The following is a 22,746-nucleotide window of genomic DNA, read 5'->3' as shown; positions in this document are numbered from 1 at the left end:
ACCGTCCTCGGCCCCTGCCTGACCGGCTCCTCCGTCGCCTGGGCCTTCCAAGGGCTTGGTGTGGACGCTGCTTCCAGGAAGCCCTCCAGAAACCCGGCAGCAGGGTGGCCGCAGCAGTCTCCAGCAGCCGTCCCTAAGTCGCGTGAGTGCGGGGGACGTGCCCCCGCTGTGCCGCGGGGGCCCAGCCTGGTGTCTTCCCTGAGGCCCTGCGGCTGCCGGCTGGGCTGCCGCTCCCCGCAAGGGGAGAGCCGCGGAGGTGGGGACCGCCTCCTGATGGGGACGTACACGCAGCTCTCCACGTCGGATTCCGGGGCTCTCTGTCCTGCCCGAAGGCCCAGCTGGCCTGCGGGTCCTTAGAGTGGCAAAAACCTCCGAAAACTGAGACTGAGGGTCCGGTGGGTGTCTGCACTTTTGTGCTGGGCACCCCAGGGAGGCCCGGGGGCTGGCTGGACAACGCGGTCTGCTGGGCGGGGGGTTTGGAGGAGCAACTGATGCCCTTTGCACTTTGGGTAGCAAGAGTCTGAGGTGTCTCTGAGCCCTGTGCCATGTCGGGGGGGGGGTGCGGGGCGGAGGAGGAGGAGGAGGAGGTGGGAAGGGCCGGGGCCTGCAGTCCTGTTCCCGGGGTGGCACGGCAAGTGGCTTCTTCCACAGGCTGCTTGGCCTGGGCTCCCTGCACCTGGGCCTTTGGAGGACCGGCCCTGTGCTTGCCAACACTTCCTGCAGGGACCCAGAGCTGGGAGGTGGCATCTCTCAGCCCTGGGTCGGGCAGAGCCCCAGCGGGCCATGCCCACAACCTCTCTCAGCACCGGTCCCCCAGAAGGCTCCTTTGGGACCAGGATTCTCTTGCGGTGACTCTTTAAGGTCTGGCCCCTGGATGGAGGGGCACCAGGAGTAGAGGAGCAGGAAGGGGAAGGGGGTGGCCATGCGAGGGGACACTTTGAGGCCAAGTCCCAGCTTCAGCCTGATCCTCCTGGGAACCCCGCTCTGAGACAAGGAGCCGGGCTTCGCATTCCCACAGCAGCCAGTCGTGGGCTGAGGACACCTGGGGCGTTGGGAACTCCCTGGCTTCTCCTTGGTTTAACATCTAGAGCTGCTTGTGAATCGCGCCGCCACACACACCCGAGCGCAGGTGTCTTCCGCACAGACTGCGGGCCTCGCTCTTCTGAATGCCGCTAGCTCGCCACCCACCCACGGGTGAACCTGGTCAGGGTGCTTTCTCTCAGGGGCAGACTCTTTTCCGGGCGGGCTACCGGTGTCTCTGTTTGCTCGTTTCTTTCTTCCATTTCGGGAAAGTCTTCCTTGCTGGGTGTGGAAATCTCCTATGCCTTCCCTCGCCTATTCTGTCAGCTTTAAAATTCTCTTTCAGTTGCCACCCTCACAGATGGATTAGGAAACTCTTTCCGGTGCACTCATTAGTGAAATGACCTCCAGGAAGCTGGAATCCAATATCTAATGGCCGATTTTTAGCGAGTCCACACGCCAGGGTGGTCGGGGTCCAATGCAGCCCCGGCCAGGCCCAGGCCCGTTGGACTGGGCCACAGGAGGACACGGAGGAGGGTCCCGGCCCCCACGAAGCGGTGCCGGCAGTTCTCCACGGGCTTGGGCGTTTTCCAGAGGTAGGAGATGGAGGGGACTGATTTCTTCAGCGCCCCCCAGACCACGCCACCCCACCCCACCCATGGGACACATCCCCAGAGAGAGACGCCCCATACACTGGCTGTGCCCCAGCCCTGGCTCGGGGGAATAGGCGGCAGCCCACCCACAGGGCGAGGGGGGGGGCGCAGCTGAAAGGGGTTGTGGGGGAGGGCGGCCCCTGGCTGGGGTCAAAGGGCGAGCGTCCCGCGCGTGCGCAGTCAGCGGCAGCGACGCGCTGGGGGTGGGCAGCGGGTAGGTGAAGGAGGCCGGGCGAGGAGACGAGGGGGGCTGGGAGGGCTCCACCTTGGCGAGTCCAGCCGTGGAGGCGCATCTTGTGTGAGTGTGAGTGAGTGTGAGTGTGTGTGTGTGTGTATAGAGAGACAGCCCCCCACCCCGCCCCGCCCCGCCCCGCCCCGCCCATCACCCCCGTCCCTGGGAGCCAGCGGGACCCGGCCGGCGAACTCAACCGGCCCGGCCCGGCCCGGCGCGGGGCCTGGGGCGGGAGGCGGCGGCGGGGAAGCCCAGAGAGGCTCGGCTTCTCGAGCGGGGCAGGGGCGCCCTCCGCCGCCGTCTAGGGCCACACCACCCTGAACGCCCCCGATCTCGTCTGGTCTCGGAAGCTAAGCAGGGTCGGGCCTGGTTAGTACTTGGATGGGAGACCGCCTGGGAATACCGGGTGCCACAGGCTGCTTCTTTTTTTTTTTTTTTGGCCTCTTGTTCTGTCCCCTTTCTGGGAGCGCGGCGGCGGCCCGGGGTGGGGGTCACCCCCACCCTCAGCGCCCGCCGCGGTGCCTGGCGCCCCAGCCCGCACCGTGGGGCCTCCTCTTGTCCCAAGCCGCGACACCGCCGCCACGCGGCAGCATGCGTGGCATCTGGACTGTCAGGTCTCAGACCAAAGGTCTGCTCTGTGGGAACCGACACGCTGGAGGAAACCTTGAGAGTCTGAGAGGGGAGGGAGTTCCAGAAGAAGGCCAGGATGTCATTTTGAGGGAGTATGTGACCAGAACTCGTCCCGTTGCTTTTGGGGTTCTATGGGCTACACGCAGGAATCTTTGGTGGTGGCACCTGATGTTGGGGGATCCGGAGTCACACCCAGACCTGCTCCACAGGCCTCCTTTTACTTTTCTCTTCGGATTCATTATTTTTAAAAAGTGTCTCTTACCTCTAGGATTGCATTTTCTTTTCTCTCTCTTTTCAAGCAGATGATGGGAGTACAAGTATTCAGGTGACATGTGTTGCCCGTGCCGCCCTCCCCCCTGTGTTCCTTTTTTTTTTTTTTTTTTGAGACAGAGTCTCGTTTTGCTGCCCAGGCTAGAGTGAGTGCCATGGCGTCAGCCTAGCTCACAGCAACCTCAATCTCCGGGCTCAAGCAATCCTGCTGCCTCAGCCTCCCGAGTAGTTGGGACTACAGACATGCACCACCACGCCCGGCTGTGTTTTTCTATATATATTAGTTGGCCAATTAATTTCTTTCTATTTTTAGTAGAGACGGGGTCTCGCTCTTGCTCAGGCTGGTTTCGAACTCCTGACCTGGAGCAATCCGCCCGCCTCGGCCTCCCAGAGAGCTAGGATTACAGGCGTGAGCCACCGCGCCCGGCCCCCCCTGTGTTCTTATTCATATACCTCTCATGTTGTTCCAGCGTATTGTGGGGGTACCAATGTTAAGGTCGGGTGCCTTGCCCTCTCCAAGCCTCCCCCCTCGGGTCAGAGCTTCAAGTGCGCCCATCCCCCAGTCGGTGCGCACCCACCCCATGCCTAATGGATGTGTATGCCCCTCCCCTCCCCCCACCCGCCCGACACCCACCCGATGAAGGTGATTCCTCTCTGTCCACTTAGGCGTCCATCCGTTCGTACCAATTTGCTGGTGAGCGCGCGCACGTGGTGCTCGTGTGTCCATTCTTGGGATACTTGGCTTCCTGGAACGGGTTCCAGCTCTGGCCAGGAGAACACGAGAGGCGCCCTCTCACCGCTGCTCCTCACAGCCGAATGGCACTCCGTGGTGTCCACGCGCCACATTTTATTGATGCACTCCTGGATGGATGGGCACTCGGGTCGCTTCCACGTCTTTGGGATTGTGAATTGTGCCCTAACTGTAACCCTAACCCTTACCCAGCCCGTCTCCTCTGCCCCTGCCTGACGCACTCCTCCCCGGCCAGGCCCGTCACTGTCCTGGGCCCCCGCCTGACCGGCTCCTCCCCGCCCGGCCGGTCACCGTCCTCTGCCCCTGCCTGACACGCTCCTTCCCGCCCGCCCGGCCTCTCACCGTCCTCGGCCCCTGCCTGACCGGCTCCTCCGTCGCCTGGGCCTTCCAAGGGCTTGGTGTGGACGCTGCTTCCAGGAAGCCCTCCAGAAACCCGGCAGCAGGGTGGCCGCAGCAGTCTCCAGCAGCCATCCCTAAGTCGCGTGAGTGCGGGGGACGTGCCCCCGCTGTGCCGCGGGGGCCCAGCCTGGTGTCTTCCCTGAGGCCCTGCGGCTGCCGGCTGGGCTGCCGCTCCCCGCAAGGGGAGAGCCGCGGAGGTGGGGACCGCCTCCTGATGGGGACGTACACGCAGCTCTCCACGTCGGATTCCGGGGCTCTCTGTCCTGCCCGAAGGCCCAGCTGGCCTGCGGGTCCTTAGAGTGGCAAAAACCTCCGAAAACTGAGACTGAGGGTCCGGTGGGTGTCTGCACTTTTGTGCTGGGCACCCCAGGGAGGCCCGGGGGCTGGCTGGACAACGCGGTCTGCTGGGCGGGGGGTTTGGAGGAGCAACTGATGCCCTTTGCACTTTGGGTAGCAAGAGTCTGAGGTGTCTCTGAGCCCTGTGCCATGTCGGGGGGGGGGGGTGCGGGGCGGAGGAGGAGGAGGAGGAGGTGGGAAGGGCCGGGGCCTGCAGTCCTGTTCCCGGGGTGGCACGGCAAGTGGCTTCTTCCACAGGCTGCTTGGCCTGGGCTCCCTGCACCTGGGCCTTTGGAGGACCGGCCCTGTGCTTGCCAACACTTCCTGCAGGGACCCAGAGCTGGGAGGTGGCATCTCTCAGCCCTGGGTCGGGCAGAGCCCCAGCGGGCCATGCCCACAACCTCTCTCAGCACCGGTCCCCCAGAAGGCTCCTTTGGGACCAGGATTCTCTTGCGGTGACTCTTTAAGGTCTGGCCCCTGGATGGAGGGGCACCAGGAGTAGAGGAGCAGGAAGGGGAAGGGGGTGGCCATGCGAGGGGACACTTTGAGGCCAAGTCCCAGCTTCAGCCTGATCCTCCTGGGAACCCCGCTCTGAGACAAGGAGCCGGGCTTCGCATTCCCACAGCAGCCAGTCGTGGGCTGAGGACACCTGGGGCGTTGGGAACTCCCTGGCTTCTCCTTGGTTTAACATCTAGAGCTGCTTGTGAATCGCGCCGCCACACACACCCGAGCGCAGGTGTCTTCCGCACAGACTGCGGGCCTCGCTCTTCTGAATGCCGCTAGCTCGCCACCCACCCACGGGTGAACCTGGTCAGGGTGCTTTCTCTCAGGGGCAGACTCTTTTCCGGGCGGGCTACCGGTGTCTCTGTTTGCTCGTTTCTTTCTTCCATTTCGGGAAAGTCTTCCTTGCTGGGTGTGGAAATCTCCTATGCCTTCCCTCGCCTATTCTGTCAGCTTTAAAATTCTCTTTCAGTTGCCACCCTCACAGATGGATTAGGAAACTCTTTCCGGTGCACTCATTAGTGAAATGACCTCCAGGAAGCTGGAATCCAATATCTAATGGCCGATTTTTAGCGAGTCCACACGCCAGGGTGGTCGGGGTCCAATGCAGCCCCGGCCAGGCCCAGGCCCGTTGGACTGGGCCACAGGAGGACACGGAGGAGGGTCCCGGCCCCCACGAAGCGGTGCCGGCAGTTCTCCACGGGCTTGGGCGTTTTCCAGAGGTAGGAGATGGAGGGGACTGATTTCTTCAGCGCCCCCCAGACCACGCCACCCCACCCCACCCATGGGACACATCCCCAGAGAGAGACGCCCCATACACTGGCTGTGCCCCAGCCCTGGCTCGGGGGAATAGGCGGCAGCCCACCCACAGGGCGAGGGGGGGGGCGCAGCTGAAAGGGGTTGTGGGGGAGGGCGGCCCCTGGCTGGGGTCAAAGGGCGAGCGTCCCGCGCGTGCGCAGTCAGCGGCAGCGACGCGCTGGGGGTGGGCAGCGGGTAGGTGAAGGAGGCCGGGCGAGGAGACGAGGGGGGCTGGGAGGGCTCCACCTTGGCGAGTCCAGCCGTGGAGGCGCATCTTGTGTGAGTGTGAGTGAGTGTGAGTGTGTGTGTGTGTGTATAGAGAGACAGCCCCCCACCCCGCCCCGCCCCGCCCCGCCCCGCCCATCACCCCCGTCCCTGGGAGCCAGCGGGACCCGGCCGGCGAACTCAACCGGCCCGGCCCGGCCCGGCGCGGGGCCTGGGGCGGGAGGCGGCGGCGGGGAAGCCCAGAGAGGCTCGGCTTCTCGAGCGGGGCAGGGGCGCCCTCCGCCGCCGTCTAGGGCCACACCACCCTGAACGCCCCCGATCTCGTCTGGTCTCGGAAGCTAAGCAGGGTCGGGCCTGGTTAGTACTTGGATGGGAGACCGCCTGGGAATACCGGGTGCCACAGGCTGCTTCTTTTTTTTTTTTTTTGGCCTCTTGTTCTGTCCCCTTTCTGGGAGCGCGGCGGCGGCCCGGGGTGGGGGTCACCCCCACCCTCAGCGCCCGCCGCGGTGCCTGGCGCCCCAGCCCGCACCGTGGGGCCTCCTCTTGTCCCAAGCCGCGACACCGCCGCCACGCGGCAGCATGCGTGGCATCTGGACTGTCAGGTCTCAGACCAAAGGTCTGCTCTGTGGGAACCGACACGCTGGAGGAAACCTTGAGAGTCTGAGAGGGGAGGGAGTTCCAGAAGAAGGCCAGGATGTCATTTTGAGGGAGTATGTGACCAGAACTCGTCCCGTTGCTTTTGGGGTTCTATGGGCTACACGCAGGAATCTTTGGTGGTGGCACCTGATGTTGGGGGATCCGGAGTCACACCCAGACCTGCTCCACAGGCCTCCTTTTACTTTTCTCTTCGGATTCATTATTTTTAAAAAGTGTCTCTTACCTCTAGGATTGCATTTTCTTTTCTCTCTCTTTTCAAGCAGATGATGGGAGTACAAGTATTCAGGTGACATGTGTTGCCCGTGCCGCCCTCCCCCCTGTGTTCCTTTTTTTTTTTTTTTTTTGAGACAGAGTCTCGTTTTGCTGCCCAGGCTAGAGTGAGTGCCATGGCGTCAGCCTAGCTCACAGCAACCTCAATCTCCGGGCTCAAGCAATCCTGCTGCCTCAGCCTCCCGAGTAGTTGGGACTACAGACATGCACCACCACGCCCGGCTGTGTTTTTCTATATATATTAGTTGGCCAATTAATTTCTTTCTATTTTTAGTAGAGACGGGGTCTCGCTCTTGCTCAGGCTGGTTTCGAACTCCTGACCTGGAGCAATCCGCCCGCCTCGGCCTCCCAGAGAGCTAGGATTACAGGCGTGAGCCACCGCGCCCGGCCCCCCCTGTGTTCTTATTCATATACCTCTCATGTTGTTCCAGCGTATTGTGGGGGTACCAATGTTAAGGTCGGGTGCCTTGCCCTCTCCAAGCCTCCCCCCTCGGGTCAGAGCTTCAAGTGCGCCCATCCCCCAGTCGGTGCGCACCCACCCCATGCCTAATGGATGTGTATGCCCCTCCCCTCCCCCCACCCGCCCGACACCCACCCGATGAAGGTGATTCCTCTCTGTCCACTTAGGCGTCCATCCGTTCGTACCAATTTGCTGGTGAGCGCGCGCACGTGGTGCTCGTGTGTCCATTCTTGGGATACTTGGCTTCCTGGAACGGGTTCCAGCTCTGGCCAGGAGAACACGAGAGGCGCCCTCTCACCGCTGCTCCTCACAGCCGAATGGCACTCCGTGGTGTCCACGCGCCACATTTTATTGATGCACTCCTGGATGGATGGGCACTCGGGTCGCTTCCACGTCTTTGGGATTGTGAATTGTGCCCTAACTGTAACCCTAACCCTTACCCAGCCCGTCTCCTCTGCCCCTGCCTGACGCACTCCTCCCCGGCCAGGCCCGTCACTGTCCTGGGCCCCCGCCTGACCGGCTCCTCCCCGCCCGGCCGGTCACCGTCCTCTGCCCCTGCCTGACACGCTCCTTCCCGCCCGCCCGGCCTCTCACCGTCCTCGGCCCCTGCCTGACCGGCTCCTCCGTCGCCTGGGCCTTCCAAGGGCTTGGTGTGGACGCTGCTTCCAGGAAGCCCTCCAGAAACCCGGCAGCAGGGTGGCCGCAGCAGTCTCCAGCAGCCGTCCCTAAGTCGCGTGAGTGCGGGGGACGTGCCCCCGCTGTGCCGCGGGGGCCCAGCCTGGTGTCTTCCCTGAGGCCCTGCGGCTGCCGGCTGGGCTGCCGCTCCCCGCAAGGGGAGAGCCGCGGAGGTGGGGACCGCCTCCTGATGGGGACGTACACGCAGCTCTCCACGTCGGATTCCGGGGCTCTCTGTCCTGCCCGAAGGCCCAGCTGGCCTGCGGGTCCTTAGAGTGGCAAAAACCTCCGAAAACTGAGACTGAGGGTCCGGTGGGTGTCTGCACTTTTGTGCTGGGCACCCCAGGGAGGCCCGGGGGCTGGCTGGACAACGCGGTCTGCTGGGCGGGGGGTTTGGAGGAGCAACTGATGCCCTTTGCACTTTGGGTAGCAAGAGTCTGAGGTGTCTCTGAGCCCTGTGCCATGTCGGGGGGGGGGGTGCGGGGCGGAGGAGGAGGAGGAGGAGGTGGGAAGGGCCGGGGCCTGCAGTCCTGTTCCCGGGGTGGCACGGCAAGTGGCTTCTTCCACAGGCTGCTTGGCCTGGGCTCCCTGCACCTGGGCCTTTGGAGGACCGGCCCTGTGCTTGCCAACACTTCCTGCAGGGACCCAGAGCTGGGAGGTGGCATCTCTCAGCCCTGGGTCGGGCAGAGCCCCAGCGGGCCATGCCCACAACCTCTCTCAGCACCGGTCCCCCAGAAGGCTCCTTTGGGACCAGGATTCTCTTGCGGTGACTCTTTAAGGTCTGGCCCCTGGATGGAGGGGCACCAGGAGTAGAGGAGCAGGAAGGGGAAGGGGGTGGCCATGCGAGGGGACACTTTGAGGCCAAGTCCCAGCTTCAGCCTGATCCTCCTGGGAACCCCGCTCTGAGACAAGGAGCCGGGCTTCGCATTCCCACAGCAGCCAGTCGTGGGCTGAGGACACCTGGGGCGTTGGGAACTCCCTGGCTTCTCCTTGGTTTAACATCTAGAGCTGCTTGTGAATCGCGCCGCCACACACACCCGAGCGCAGGTGTCTTCCGCACAGACTGTGGGCCTCGCTCTTCTGAATGCCGCTAGCTCGCCACCCACCCACGGGTGAACCTGGTCAGGGTGCTTTCTCTCAGGGGCAGACTCTTTTCCGGGCGGGCTACCGGTGTCTCTGTTTGCTCGTTTCTTTCTTCCATTTCGGGAAAGTCTTCCTTGCTGGGTGTGGAAATCTCCTATGCCTTCCCTCGCCTATTCTGTCAGCTTTAAAATTCTCTTTCAGTTGCCACCCTCACAGATGGATTAGGAAACTCTTTCCGGTGCACTCATTAGTGAAATGACCTCCAGGAAGCTGGAATCCAATATCTAATGGCCGATTTTTAGCGAGTCCACACGCCAGGGTGGTCGGGGTCCAATGCAGCCCCGGCCAGGCCCAGGCCCGTTGGACTGGGCCACAGGAGGACACGGAGGAGGGTCCCGGCCCCCACGAAGCGGTGCCGGCAGTTCTCCACGGGCTTGGGCGTTTTCCAGAGGTAGGAGATGGAGGGGACTGATTTCTTCAGCGCCCCCCAGACCACGCCACCCCACCCCACCCATGGGACACATCCCCAGAGAGAGACGCCCCATACACTGGCTGTGCCCCAGCCCTGGCTCGGGGGAATAGGCGGCAGCCCACCCACAGGGCGAGGGGGGGGGCGCAGCTGAAAGGGGTTGTGGGGGAGGGCGGCCCCTGGCTGGGGTCAAAGGGCGAGCGTCCCGCGCGTGCGCAGTCAGCGGCAGCGACGCGCTGGGGGTGGGCAGCGGGTAGGTGAAGGAGGCCGGGCGAGGAGACGAGGGGGGCTGGGAGGGCTCCACCTTGGCGAGTCCAGCCGTGGAGGCGCATCTTGTGTGAGTGTGAGTGAGTGTGAGTGTGTGTGTGTGTGTATAGAGAGACAGCCCCCCACCCCGCCCCGCCCCGCCCCGCCCCGCCCATCACCCCCGTCCCTGGGAGCCAGCGGGACCCGGCCGGCGAACTCAACCGGCCCGGCCCGGCCCGGCGCGGGGCCTGGGGCGGGAGGCGGCGGCGGGGAAGCCCAGAGAGGCTCGGCTTCTCGAGCGGGGCAGGGGCGCCCTCCGCCGCCGTCTAGGGCCACACCACCCTGAACGCCCCCGATCTCGTCTGGTCTCGGAAGCTAAGCAGGGTCGGGCCTGGTTAGTACTTGGATGGGAGACCGCCTGGGAATACCGGGTGCCACAGGCTGCTTCTTTTTTTTTTTTTTTGGCCTCTTGTTCTGTCCCCTTTCTGGGAGCGCGGCGGCGGCCCGGGGTGGGGGTCACCCCCACCCTCAGCGCCCGCCGCGGTGCCTGGCGCCCCAGCCCGCACCGTGGGGCCTCCTCTTGTCCCAAGCCGCGACACCGCCGCCACGCGGCAGCATGCGTGGCATCTGGACTGTCAGGTCTCAGACCAAAGGTCTGCTCTGTGGGAACCGACACGCTGGAGGAAACCTTGAGAGTCTGAGAGGGGAGGGAGTTCCAGAAGAAGGCCAGGATGTCATTTTGAGGGAGTATGTGACCAGAACTCGTCCCGTTGCTTTTGGGGTTCTATGGGCTACACGCAGGAATCTTTGGTGGTGGCACCTGATGTTGGGGGATCCGGAGTCACACCCAGACCTGCTCCACAGGCCTCCTTTTACTTTTCTCTTCGGATTCATTATTTTTAAAAAGTGTCTCTTACCTCTAGGATTGCATTTTCTTTTCTCTCTCTTTTCAAGCAGATGATGGGAGTACAAGTATTCAGGTGACATGTGTTGCCCGTGCCGCCCTCCCCCCTGTGTTCCTTTTTTTTTTTTTTTTTTGAGACAGAGTCTCGTTTTGCTGCCCAGGCTAGAGTGAGTGCCATGGCGTCAGCCTAGCTCACAGCAACCTCAATCTCCGGGCTCAAGCAATCCTGCTGCCTCAGCCTCCCGAGTAGTTGGGACTACAGACATGCACCACCACGCCCGGCTGTGTTTTTCTATATATATTAGTTGGCCAATTAATTTCTTTCTATTTTTAGTAGAGACGGGGTCTCGCTCTTGCTCAGGCTGGTTTCGAACTCCTGACCTGGAGCAATCCGCCCGCCTCGGCCTCCCAGAGAGCTAGGATTACAGGCGTGAGCCACCGCGCCCGGCCCCCCCTGTGTTCTTATTCATATACCTCTCATGTTGTTCCAGCGTATTGTGGGGGTACCAATGTTAAGGTCGGGTGCCTTGCCCTCTCCAAGCCTCCCCCCTCGGGTCAGAGCTTCAAGTGCGCCCATCCCCCAGTCGGTGCGCACCCACCCCATGCCTAATGGATGTGTATGCCCCTCCCCTCCCCCCACCCGCCCGACACCCACCCGATGAAGGTGATTCCTCTCTGTCCACTTAGGCGTCCATCCGTTCGTACCAATTTGCTGGTGAGCGCGCGCACGTGGTGCTCGTGTGTCCATTCTTGGGATACTTGGCTTCCTGGAACGGGTTCCAGCTCTGGCCAGGAGAACACGAGAGGCGCCCTCTCACCGCTGCTCCTCACAGCCGAATGGCACTCCGTGGTGTCCACGCGCCACATTTTATTGATGCACTCCTGGATGGATGGGCACTCGGGTCGCTTCCACGTCTTTGGGATTGTGAATTGTGCCCTAACTGTAACCCTAACCCTTACCCAGCCCGTCTCCTCTGCCCCTGCCTGACGCACTCCTCCCCGGCCAGGCCCGTCACTGTCCTGGGCCCCCGCCTGACCGGCTCCTCCCCGCCCGGCCGGTCACCGTCCTCTGCCCCTGCCTGACATGCTCCTTCCCGCCCGCCCGGCCTCTCACCGTCCTCGGCCCCTGCCTGACCGGCTCCTCCGTCGCCTGGGCCTTCCAAGGGCTTGGTGTGGACGCTGCTTCCAGGAAGCCCTCCAGAAACCCGGCAGCAGGGTGGCCGCAGCAGTCTCCAGCAGCCGTCCCTAAGTCGCGTGAGTGCGGGGGACGTGCCCCCGCTGTGCCGCGGGGGCCCAGCCTGGTGTCTTCCCTGAGGCCCTGCGGCTGCCGGCTGGGCTGCCGCTCCCCGCAAGGGGAGAGCCGCGGAGGTGGGGACCGCCTCCTGATGGGGACGTACACGCAGCTCTCCACGTCGGATTCCGGGGCTCTCTGTCCTGCCCGAAGGCCCAGCTGGCCTGCGGGTCCTTAGAGTGGCAAAAACCTCCGAAAACTGAGACTGAGGGTCCGGTGGGTGTCTGCACTTTTGTGCTGGGCACCCCAGGGAGGCCCGGGGGCTGGCTGGACAACGCGGTCTGCTGGGCGGGGGGTTTGGAGGAGCAACTGATGCCCTTTGCACTTTGGGTAGCAAGAGTCTGAGGTGTCTCTGAGCCCTGTGCCATGTCGGGGGGGGGGGTGCGGGGCGGAGGAGGAGGAGGAGGAGGTGGGAAGGGCCGGGGCCTGCAGTCCTGTTCCCGGGGTGGCACGGCAAGTGGCTTCTTCCACAGGCTGCTTGGCCTGGGCTCCCTGCACCTGGGCCTTTGGAGGACCGGCCCTGTGCTTGCCAACACTTCCTGCAGGGACCCAGAGCTGGGAGGTGGCATCTCTCAGCCCTGGGTCGGGCAGAGCCCCAGCGGGCCATGCCCACAACCTCTCTCAGCACCGGTCCCCCAGAAGGCTCCTTTGGGACCAGGATTCTCTTGCGGTGACTCTTTAAGGTCTGGCCCCTGGATGGAGGGGCACCAGGAGTAGAGGAGCAGGAAGGGGAAGGGGGTGGCCATGCGAGGGGACACTTTGAGGCCAAGTCCCAGCTTCAGCCTGATCCTCCTGGGAACCCCGCTCTGAGACAAGGAGCCGGGCTTCGCATTCCCACAGCAGCCAGTCGTGGGCTGAGGACACCTGGGGCGTTGGGAACTCCCTGGCTTCTCCTTGGTTTAACATCTAGAGCTGCTTGTGAATCGCGCCGCCACACACACCCGAGCGCAGGTGTCTTCCGCACAGACTGCGGGCCTCGCTCTTCTGAATGCCGCTAGCTCGCCACCCACCCACGGGTGAACCTGGTCAGGGTGCTTTCTCTCAGGGGCAGACTCTTTTCCGGGCGGGCTACCGGTGTCTCTGTTTGCTCGTTTCTTTCTTCCATTTCGGGAAAGTCTTCCTTGCTGGGTGTGGAAATCTCCTATGCCTTCCCTCGCCTATTCTGTCAGCTTTAAAATTCTCTTTCAGTTGCCACCCTCACAGATGGATTAGGAAACTCTTTCCGGTGCACTCATTAGTGAAATGACCTCCAGGAAGCTGGAATCCAATATCTAATGGCCGATTTTTAGCGAGTCCACACGCCAGGGTGGTCGGGGTCCAATGCAGCCCCGGCCAGGCCCAGGCCCGTTGGACTGGGCCACAGGAGGACACGGAGGAGGGTCCCGGCCCCCACGAAGCGGTGCCGGCAGTTCTCCACGGGCTTGGGCGTTTTCCAGAGGTAGGAGATGGAGGGGACTGATTTCTTCAGCGCCCCCCAGACCACGCCACCCCACCCCACCCATGGGACACATCCCCAGAGAGAGACGCCCCATACACTGGCTGTGCCCCAGCCCTGGCTCGGGGGAATAGGCGGCAGCCCACCCACAGGGCGAGGGGGGGGGCGCAGCTGAAAGGGGTTGTGGGGGAGGGCGGCCCCTGGCTGGGGTCAAAGGGCGAGCGTCCCGCGCGTGCGCAGTCAGCGGCAGCGACGCGCTGGGGGTGGGCAGCGGGTAGGTGAAGGAGGCCGGGCGAGGAGACGAGGGGGGCTGGGAGGGCTCCACCTTGGCGAGTCCAGCCGTGGAGGCGCATCTTGTGTGAGTGTGAGTGAGTGTGAGTGTGTGTGTGTGTGTATAGAGAGACAGCCCCCCACCCCGCCCCGCCCCGCCCCGCCCCGCCCATCACCCCCGTCCCTGGGAGCCAGCGGGACCCGGCCGGCGAACTCAACCGGCCCGGCCCGGCCCGGCGCGGGGCCTGGGGCGGGAGGCGGCGGCGGGGAAGCCCAGAGAGGCTCGGCTTCTCGAGCGGGGCAGGGGCGCCCTCCGCCGCCGTCTAGGGCCACACCACCCTGAACGCCCCCGATCTCGTCTGGTCTCGGAAGCTAAGCAGGGTCGGGCCTGGTTAGTACTTGGATGGGAGACCGCCTGGGAATACCGGGTGCCACAGGCTGCTTCTTTTTTTTTTTTTTTGGCCTCTTGTTCTGTCCCCTTTCTGGGAGCGCGGCGGCGGCCCGGGGTGGGGGTCACCCCCACCCTCAGCGCCCGCCGCGGTGCCTGGCGCCCCAGCCCGCACCGTGGGGCCTCCTCTTGTCCCAAGCCGCGACACCGCCGCCACGCGGCAGCATGCGTGGCATCTGGACTGTCAGGTCTCAGACCAAAGGTCTGCTCTGTGGGAACCGACACGCTGGAGGAAACCTTGAGAGTCTGAGAGGGGAGGGAGTTCCAGAAGAAGGCCAGGATGTCATTTTGAGGGAGTATGTGACCAGAACTCGTCCCGTTGCTTTTGGGGTTCTATGGGCTACACGCAGGAATCTTTGGTGGTGGCACCTGATGTTGGGGGATCCGGAGTCACACCCAGACCTGCTCCACAGGCCTCCTTTTACTTTTCTCTTCGGATTCATTATTTTTAAAAAGTGTCTCTTACCTCTAGGATTGCATTTTCTTTTCTCTCTCTTTTCAAGCAGATGATGGGAGTACAAGTATTCAGGTGACATGTGTTGCCCGTGCCGCCCTCCCCCCTGTGTTCCTTTTTTTTTTTTTTTTTTGAGACAGAGTCTCGTTTTGCTGCCCAGGCTAGAGTGAGTGCCATGGCGTCAGCCTAGCTCACAGCAACCTCAATCTCCGGGCTCAAGCAATCCTGCTGCCTCAGCCTCCCGAGTAGTTGGGACTACAGACATGCACCACCACGCCCGGCTGTGTTTTTCTATATATATTAGTTGGCCAATTAATTTCTTTCTATTTTTAGTAGAGACGGGGTCTCGCTCTTGCTCAGGCTGGTTTCGAACTCCTGACCTGGAGCAATCCGCCCGCCTCGGCCTCCCAGAGAGCTAGGATTACAGGCGTGAGCCACCGCGCCCGGCCCCCCCTGTGTTCTTATTCATATACCTCTCATGTTGTTCCAGCGTATTGTGGGGGTACCAATGTTAAGGTCGGGTGCCTTGCCCTCTCCAAGCCTCCCCCCTCGGGTCAGAGCTTCAAGTGCGCCCATCCCCCAGTCGGTGCGCACCCACCCCATGCCTAATGGATGTGTATGCCCCTCCCCTCCCCCCACCCGCCCGACACCCACCCGATGAAGGTGATTCCTCTCTGTCCACTTAGGCGTCCATCCGTTCGTACCAATTTGCTGGTGAGCGCGCGCACGTGGTGCTCGTGTGTCCATTCTTGGGATACTTGGCTTCCTGGAACGGGTTCCAGCTCTGGCCAGGAGAACACGAGAGGCGCCCTCTCACCGCTGCTCCTCACAGCCGAATGGCACTCCGTGGTGTCCACGCGCCACATTTTATTGATGCACTCCTGGATGGATGGGCACTCGGGTCGCTTCCACGTCTTTGGGATTGTGAATTGTGCCCTAACTGTAACCCTAACCCTTACCCAGCCCGTCTCCTCTGCCCCTGCCTGACGCACTCCTCCCCGGCCAGGCCCGTCACTGTCCTGGGCCCCCGCCTGACCGGCTCCTCCCCGCCCGGCCGGTCACCGTCCTCTGCCCCTGCCTGACACGCTCCTTCCCGCCCGCCCGGCCTCTCACCGTCCTCGGCCCCTGCCTGACCGGCTCCTCCGTCGCCTGGGCCTTCCAAGGGCTTGGTGTGGACGCTGCTTCCAGGAAGCCCTCCAGAAACCCGGCAGCAGGGTGGCCGCAGCAGTCTCCAGCAGCCGTCCCTAAGTCGCGTGAGTGCGGGGGACGTGCCCCCGCTGTGCCGCGGGGGCCCAGCCTGGTGTCTTCCCTGAGGCCCTGCGGCTGCCGGCTGGGCTGCCGCTCCCCGCAAGGGGAGAGCCGCGGAGGTGGGGACCGCCTCCTGATGGGGACGTACACGCAGCTCTCCACGTCGGATTCCGGGGCTCTCTGTCCTGCCCGAAGGCCCAGCTGGCCTGCGGGTCCTTAGAGTGGCAAAAACCTCCGAAAACTGAGACTGAGGGTCCGGTGGGTGTCTGCACTTTTGTGCTGGGCACCCCAGGGAGGCCCGGGGGCTGGCTGGACAACGCGGTCTGCTGGGCGGGGGGTTTGGAGGAGCAACTGATGCCCTTTGCACTTTGGGTAGCAAGAGTCTGAGGTGTCTCTGAGCCCTGTGCCATGTCGGGGGGGGGGGTGCGGGGCGGAGGAGGAGGAGGAGGAGGTGGGAAGGGCCGGGGCCTGCAGTCCTGTTCCCGGGGTGGCACGGCAAGTGGCTTCTTCCACAGGCTGCTTGGCCTGGGCTCCCTGCACCTGGGCCTTTGGAGGACCGGCCCTGTGCTTGCCAACACTTCCTGCAGGGACCCAGAGCTGGGAGGTGGCATCTCTCAGCCCTGGGTCGGGCAGAGCCCCAGCGGGCCATGCCCACAACCTCTCTCAGCACCGGTCCCCCAGAAGGCTCCTTTGGGACCAGGATTCTCTTGCGGTGACTCTTTAAGGTCTGGCCCCTGGATGGAGGGGCACCAGGAGTAGAGGAGCAGGAAGGGGAAGGGGGTGGCCATGCGAGGGGACACTTTGAGGCCAAGTCCCAGCTTCAGCCTGATCCTCCTGGGAACCCCGCTCTGAGACAAGGAGCCGGGCTTCGCATTCCCACAGCAGCCAGTCGTGGGCTGAGGACACCTGGGGCGTTGGGAACTCCCTGGCTTCTCCTTGGTTTAACATCTAGAGCTGCTTGTGAATCGCGCCGCCACACACACCCGAGCGCAGGTGTCTTCCGCACAGACTGCGGGCCTCGCTCTTCTGAATGCCGCTAGCTCGCCACCCACCCACGGGTGAACCTGGTCAGGGTGCTTTCTCTCAGGGGCAGACTCTTTTCCGGGCGGGCTACCGGTGTCTCTGTTTGCTCGTTTCTTTCTTCCATTTCGGGAAAGTCTTCCTTGCTGGGTGTGGAAATCTCCTATGCCTTCCCTCGCCTATTCTGTCAGCTTTAAAATTCTCTTTCAGTTGCCACCCTCACAGATGGATTAGGAAACTCTTTCCGGTGCACTCATTAGTGAAATGACCTCCAGGAAGCTGGAATCCAATATCTAATGGCCGATTTTTAGCGAGTCCACACGCCAGGGTGGTCGGGGTCCAATGCAGCCCCGGCCAGGCCCAGGCCCGTTGGACTGGGCCACAGGAGGACACGGAGGAGGGTCCCGGCCCCCACGAAGCGGTGCCGGCAGTTCTCCACGGGCTTGGGCGTTTTCCAGAGGTAGGAGATGGAGGGGACTGATTTCTTCAGCGCCCCCCAGACCACGCCACCCCACCCCACCCATGGGACACATCCCCAGAGAGAGACGCCCCATACACTGGCTGTGCCCCAGCCCTGGCTCGGGGGAATAGGCGGCAGCCCACCCACAGGGCGAGGGGGGGGGCGCAGCTGAAAGGGGTTGTGGGGGAGGGCGGCCCCTGGCTGGGGTCAAAGGGCGAGCGTCCCGCGCGTGCGCAGTCAGCGGCAGCGACGCGCTGGGGGTGGGCAGCGGGTAGGTGAAGGAGGCCGGGCGAGGAGACGAGGGGGGCTGGGAGGGCTCCACCTTGGCGAGTCCAGCCGTGGAGGCGCATCTTGTGTGAGTGTGAGTGAGTGTGAGTGTGTGTGTGTGTGTATAGAGAGACAGCCCCCCACCCCGCCCCGCCCCGCCCCGCCCCGCCCATCACCCCCGTCCCTGGGAGCCAGCGGGACCCGGCCGGCGAACTCAACCGGCCCGGCCCGGCCCGGCGCGGGGCCTGGGGCGGGAGGCGGCGGCGGGGAAGCCCAGAGAGGCTCGGCTTCTCGAGCGGGGCAGGGGCGCCCTCCGCCGCCGTCTAGGGCCACACCACCCTGAACGCCCCCGATCTCGTCTGGTCTCGGAAGCTAAGCAGGGTCGGGCCTGGTTAGTACTTGGATGGGAGACCGCCTGGGAATACCGGGTGCCACAGGCTGCTTCTTTTTTTTTTTTTTTGGCCTCTTGTTCTGTCCCCTTTCTGGGAGCGCGGCGGCGGCCCGGGGTGGGGGTCACCCCCACCCTCAGCGCCCGCCGCGGTGCCTGGCGCCCCAGCCCGCACCGTGGGGCCTCCTCTTGTCCCAAGCCGCGACACCGCCGCCACGCGGCAGCATGCGTGGCATCTGGACTGTCAGGTCTCAGACCAAAGGTCTGCTCTGTGGGAACCGACACGCTGGAGGAAACCTTGAGAGTCTGAGAGGGGAGGGAGTTCCAGAAGAAGGCCAGGATGTCATTTTGAGGGAGTATGTGACCAGAACTCGTCCCGTTGCTTTTGGGGTTCTATGGGCTACACGCAGGAATCTTTGGTGGTGGCACCTGATGTTGGGGGATCCGGAGTCACACCCAGACCTGCTCCACAGGCCTCCTTTTACTTTTCTCTTCGGATTCATTATTTTTAAAAAGTGTCTCTTACCTCTAGGATTGCATTTTCTTTTCTCTCTCTTTTCAAGCAGATGATGGGAGTACAAGTATTCAGGTGACATGTGTTGCCCGTGCCGCCCTCCCCCCTGTGTTCCTTTTTTTTTTTTTTTTTTGAGACAGAGTCTCGTTTTGCTGCCCAGGCTAGAGTGAGTGCCATGGCGTCAGCCTAGCTCACAGCAACCTCAATCTCCGGGCTCAAGCAATCCTGCTGCCTCAGCCTCCCGAGTAGTTGGGACTACAGACATGCACCACCACGCCCGGCTGTGTTTTTCTATATATATTAGTTGGCCAATTAATTTCTTTCTATTTTTAGTAGAGACGGGGTCTCGCTCTTGCTCAGGCTGGTTTCGAACTCCTGACCTGGAGCAATCCGCCCGCCTCGGCCTCCCAGAGAGCTAGGATTACAGGCGTGAGCCACCGCGCCCGGCCCCCCCTGTGTTCTTATTCATATACCTCTCATGTTGTTCCAGCGTATTGTGGGGGTACCAATGTTAAGGTCGGGTGCCTTGCCCTCTCCAAGCCTCCCCCCTCGGGTCAGAGCTTCAAGTGCGCCCATCCCCCAGTCGGTGCGCACCCACCCCATGCCTAATGGATGTGTATGCCCCTCCCCTCCCCCCACCCGCCCGACACCCACCCGATGAAGGTGATTCCTCTCTGTCCACTTAGGCGTCCATCCGTTCGTACCAATTTGCTGGTGAGCGCGCGCACGTGGTGCTCGTGTGTCCATTCTTGGGATACTTGGCTTCCTGGAACGGGTTCCAGCTCTGGCCAGGAGAACACGAGAGGCGCCCTCTCACCGCTGCTCCTCACAGCCGAATGGCACTCCGTGGTGTCCACGCGCCACATTTTATTGATGCACTCCTGGATGGATGGGCACTCGGGTCGCTTCCACGTCTTTGGGATTGTGAATTGTGCCCTAACTGTAACCCTAACCCTTACCCAGCCCGTCTCCTCTGCCCCTGCCTGACGCACTCCTCCCCGGCCAGGCCCGTCACTGTCCTGGGCCCCCGCCTGACCGGCTCCTCCCCGCCCGGCCGGTCACCGTCCTCTGCCCCTGCCTGACATGCTCCTTCCCGCCCGCCCGGCCTCTCACCGTCCTCGGCCCCTGCCTGACCGGCTGCTCCGTCGCCTGGGCCTTCCAAGGGCTTGGTGTGGACGCTGCTTCCAGGAAGCCCTCCAGAAACCCGGCAGCAGGGTGGCCGCAGCAGTCTCCAGCAGCCGTCCCTAAGTCGCGTGAGTGCGGGGGACGTGCCCCCGCTGTGCCGCGGGGGCCCAGCCTGGTGTCTTCCCTGAGGCCCTGCGGCTGCCGGCTGGGCTGCCGCTCCCCGCAAGGGGAGAGCCGCGGAGGTGGGGACCGCCTCCTGATGGGGACGTACACGCAGCTCTCCACGTCGGATTCCGGGGCTCTCTGTCCTGCCCGAAGGCCCAGCTGGCCTGCGGGTCCTTAGAGTGGCAAAAACCTCCGAAAACTGAGACTGAGGGTCCGGTGGGTGTCTGCACTTTTGTGCTGGGCACCCCAGGGAGGCCCGGGGGCTGGCTGGACAACGCGGTCTGCTGGGCGGGGGGTTTGGAGGAGCAACTGATGCCCTTTGCACTTTGGGTAGCAAGAGTCTGAGGTGTCTCTGAGCCCTGTGCCATGTCGGGGGGGGGGGTGCGGGGCGGAGGAGGAGGAGGAGGAGGTGGGAAGGGCCGGGGCCTGCAGTCCTGTTCCCGGGGTGGCACGGCAAGTGGCTTCTTCCACAGGCTGCTTGGCCTGGGCTCCCTGCACCTGGGCCTTTGGAGGACCGGCCCTGTGCTTGCCAACACTTCCTGCAGGGACCCAGAGCTGGGAGGTGGCATCTCTCAGCCCTGGGTCGGGCAGAGCCCCAGCGGGCCATGCCCACAACCTCTCTCAGCACCGGTCCCCCAGAAGGCTCCTTTGGGACCAGGATTCTCTTGCGGTGACTCTTTAAGGTCTGGCCCCTGGATGGAGGGGCACCAGGAGTAGAGGAGCAGGAAGGGGAAGGGGGTGGCCATGCGAGGGGACACTTTGAGGCCAAGTCCCAGCTTCAGCCTGATCCTCCTGGGAACCCCGCTCTGAGACAAGGAGCCGGGCTTCGCATTCCCACAGCAGCCAGTCGTGGGCTGAGGACACCTGGGGCGTTGGGAACTCCCTGGCTTCTCCTTGGTTTAACATCTAGAGCTGCTTGTGAATCGCGCCGCCACACACACCCGAGCGCAGGTGTCTTCCGCACAGACTGCGGGCCTCGCTCTTCTGAATGCCGCTAGCTCGCCACCCACCCACGGGTGAACCTGGTCAGGGTGCTTTCTCTCAGGGGCAGACTCTTTTCCGGGCGGGCTACCGGTGTCTCTGTTTGCTCGTTTCTTTCTTCCATTTCGGGAAAGTCTTCCTTGCTGGGTGTGGAAATCTCCTATGCCTTCCCTCGCCTATTCTGTCAGCTTTAAAATTCTCTTTCAGTTGCCACCCTCACAGATGGATTAGGAAACTCTTTCCGGTGCACTCATTAGTGAAATGACCTCCAGGAAGCTGGAATCCAATATCTAATGGCCGATTTTTAGCGAGTCCACACGCCAGGGTGGTCGGGGTCCAATGCAGCCCCGGCCAGGCCCAGGCCCGTTGGACTGGGCCACAGGAGGACACGGAGGAGGGTCCCGGCCCCCACGAAGCGGTGCCGGCAGTTCTCCACGGGCTTGGGCGTTTTCCAGAGGTAGGAGATGGAGGGGACTGATTTCTTCAGCGCCCCCCAGACCACGCCACCCCACCCCACCCATGGGACACATCCCCAGAGAGAGACGCCCCATACACTGGCTGTGCCCCAGCCCTGGCCCGGGGGAATAGGCGGCAGCCCACCCACAGGGCGAGGGGGGGGGCGCAGCTGAAAGGGGTTGTGGGGGAGGGCGGCCCCTGGCTGGGGTCAAAGGGCGAGCGTCCCGCGCGTGCGCAGTCAGCGGCAGCGACGCGCTGGGGGTGGGCAGCGGGTAGGTGAAGGAGGCCGGGCGAGGAGACGAGGGGGGCTGGGAGGGCTCCACCTTGGCGAGTCCAGCCGTGGAGGCGCATCTTGTGTGAGTGTGAGTGAGTGTGAGTGTGTGTGTGTGTGTATAGAGAGACAGCCCCCCACCCCGCCCCGCCCCGCCCCGCCCATCACCCCCGTCCCTGGGAGCCAGCGGGACCCGGCCGGCGAACTCAACCGGCCCGGCCCGGCCCGGCGCGGGGCCTGGGGCGGGAGGCGGCGGCGGGGAAGCCCAGAGAGGCTCGGCTTCTCGAGCGGGGCAGGGGCGCCCTCCGCCGCCGTCTAGGGCCACACCACCCTGAACGCCCCCGATCTCGTCTGGTCTCGGAAGCTAAGCAGGGTCGGGCCTGGTTAGTACTTGGATGGGAGACCGCCTGGGAATACCGGGTGCCACAGGCTGCTTCTTTTTTTTTTTTTTTGGCCTCTTGTTCTGTCCCCTTTCTGGGAGCGCGGCGGCGGCCCGGGGTGGGGGTCACCCCCACCCTCAGCGCCCGCCGCGGTGCCTGGCGCCCCAGCCCGCACCGTGGGGCCTCCTCTTGTCCCAAGCCGCGACACCGCCGCCACGCGGCAGCATGCGTGGCATCTGGACTGTCAGGTCTCAGACCAAAGGTCTGCTCTGTGGGAACCGACACGCTGGAGGAAACCTTGAGAGTCTGAGAGGGGAGGGAGTTCCAGAAGAAGGCCAGGATGTCATTTTGAGGGAGTATGTGACCAGAACTCGTCCCGTTGCTTTTGGGGTTCTATGGGCTACACGCAGGAATCTTTGGTGGTGGCACCTGATGTTGGGGGATCCGGAGTCACACCCAGACCTGCTCCACAGGCCTCCTTTTACTTTTCTCTTCGGATTCATTATTTTTAAAAAGTGTCTCTTACCTCTAGGATTGCATTTTCTTTTCTCTCTCTTTTCAAGCAGATGATGGGAGTACAAGTATTCAGGTGACATGTGTTGCCCGTGCCGCCCTCCCCCCTGTGTTCCTTTTTTTTTTTTTTTTTTGAGACAGAGTCTCGTTTTGCTGCCCAGGCTAGAGTGAGTGCCATGGCGTCAGCCTAGCTCACAGCAACCTCAATCTCCGGGCTCAAGCAATCCTGCTGCCTCAGCCTCCCGAGTAGTTGGGACTACAGACATGCACCACCACGCCCGGCTGTGTTTTTCTATATATATTAGTTGGCCAATTAATTTCTTTCTATTTTTAGTAGAGACGGGGTCTCGCTCTTGCTCAGGCTGGTTTCGAACTCCTGACCTGGAGCAATCCGCCCGCCTCGGCCTCCCAGAGAGCTAGGATTACAGGCGTGAGCCACCGCGCCCGGCCCCCCCTGTGTTCTTATTCATATACCTCTCAT

The 22,746-nt window shown here is 63.1% G+C and overlaps 6 non-coding genes across 6 annotated transcripts; all 6 read left to right on the top strand.

Moving 5' to 3' along the window:
* The first annotated feature begins 2,204 nt into the window (after window positions 1–2,204).
* LOC142862701 (5S ribosomal RNA) lies at window positions 2,205–2,323 on the top strand. The gene has a single exon (XR_012913799.1). It is a non-coding gene; the product is annotated as a 5S ribosomal RNA (ribosomal RNA).
* Window positions 2,324–6,102: 3,779 nt separating this feature from the next.
* On the top strand, window positions 6,103–6,221 carry LOC142862700 (5S ribosomal RNA). Its single transcript, XR_012913798.1, has one exon. It is a non-coding gene; the product is annotated as a 5S ribosomal RNA (ribosomal RNA).
* Window positions 6,222–9,999: 3,778 nt separating this feature from the next.
* Window positions 10,000–10,118, top strand: LOC142862699 (5S ribosomal RNA). The gene has a single exon (XR_012913797.1). It is a non-coding gene; the product is annotated as a 5S ribosomal RNA (ribosomal RNA).
* A 3,778-nt stretch (window positions 10,119–13,896) lies between these two features.
* Window positions 13,897–14,015, top strand: LOC142862698 (5S ribosomal RNA). Its single transcript, XR_012913796.1, has one exon. It is a non-coding gene; the product is annotated as a 5S ribosomal RNA (ribosomal RNA).
* Window positions 14,016–17,793: 3,778 nt separating this feature from the next.
* Window positions 17,794–17,912, top strand: LOC142862697 (5S ribosomal RNA). The gene has a single exon (XR_012913795.1). It is a non-coding gene; the product is annotated as a 5S ribosomal RNA (ribosomal RNA).
* Window positions 17,913–21,685: 3,773 nt separating this feature from the next.
* On the top strand, window positions 21,686–21,804 carry LOC142862696 (5S ribosomal RNA). The gene has a single exon (XR_012913794.1). It is a non-coding gene; the product is annotated as a 5S ribosomal RNA (ribosomal RNA).
* Window positions 21,805–22,746: the final 942 nt, after the last annotated feature.

This window comes from Microcebus murinus, chromosome 20 (genome assembly GCF_040939455.1).
Source record: "Microcebus murinus isolate Inina chromosome 20, M.murinus_Inina_mat1.0, whole genome shotgun sequence".
NCBI lineage: Eukaryota > Metazoa > Chordata > Mammalia > Primates > Cheirogaleidae > Microcebus > Microcebus murinus.
The sequence above is the reverse complement of the archived record's forward strand: the minus strand, read 5'-3'. Positions and strand labels throughout refer to the sequence as shown.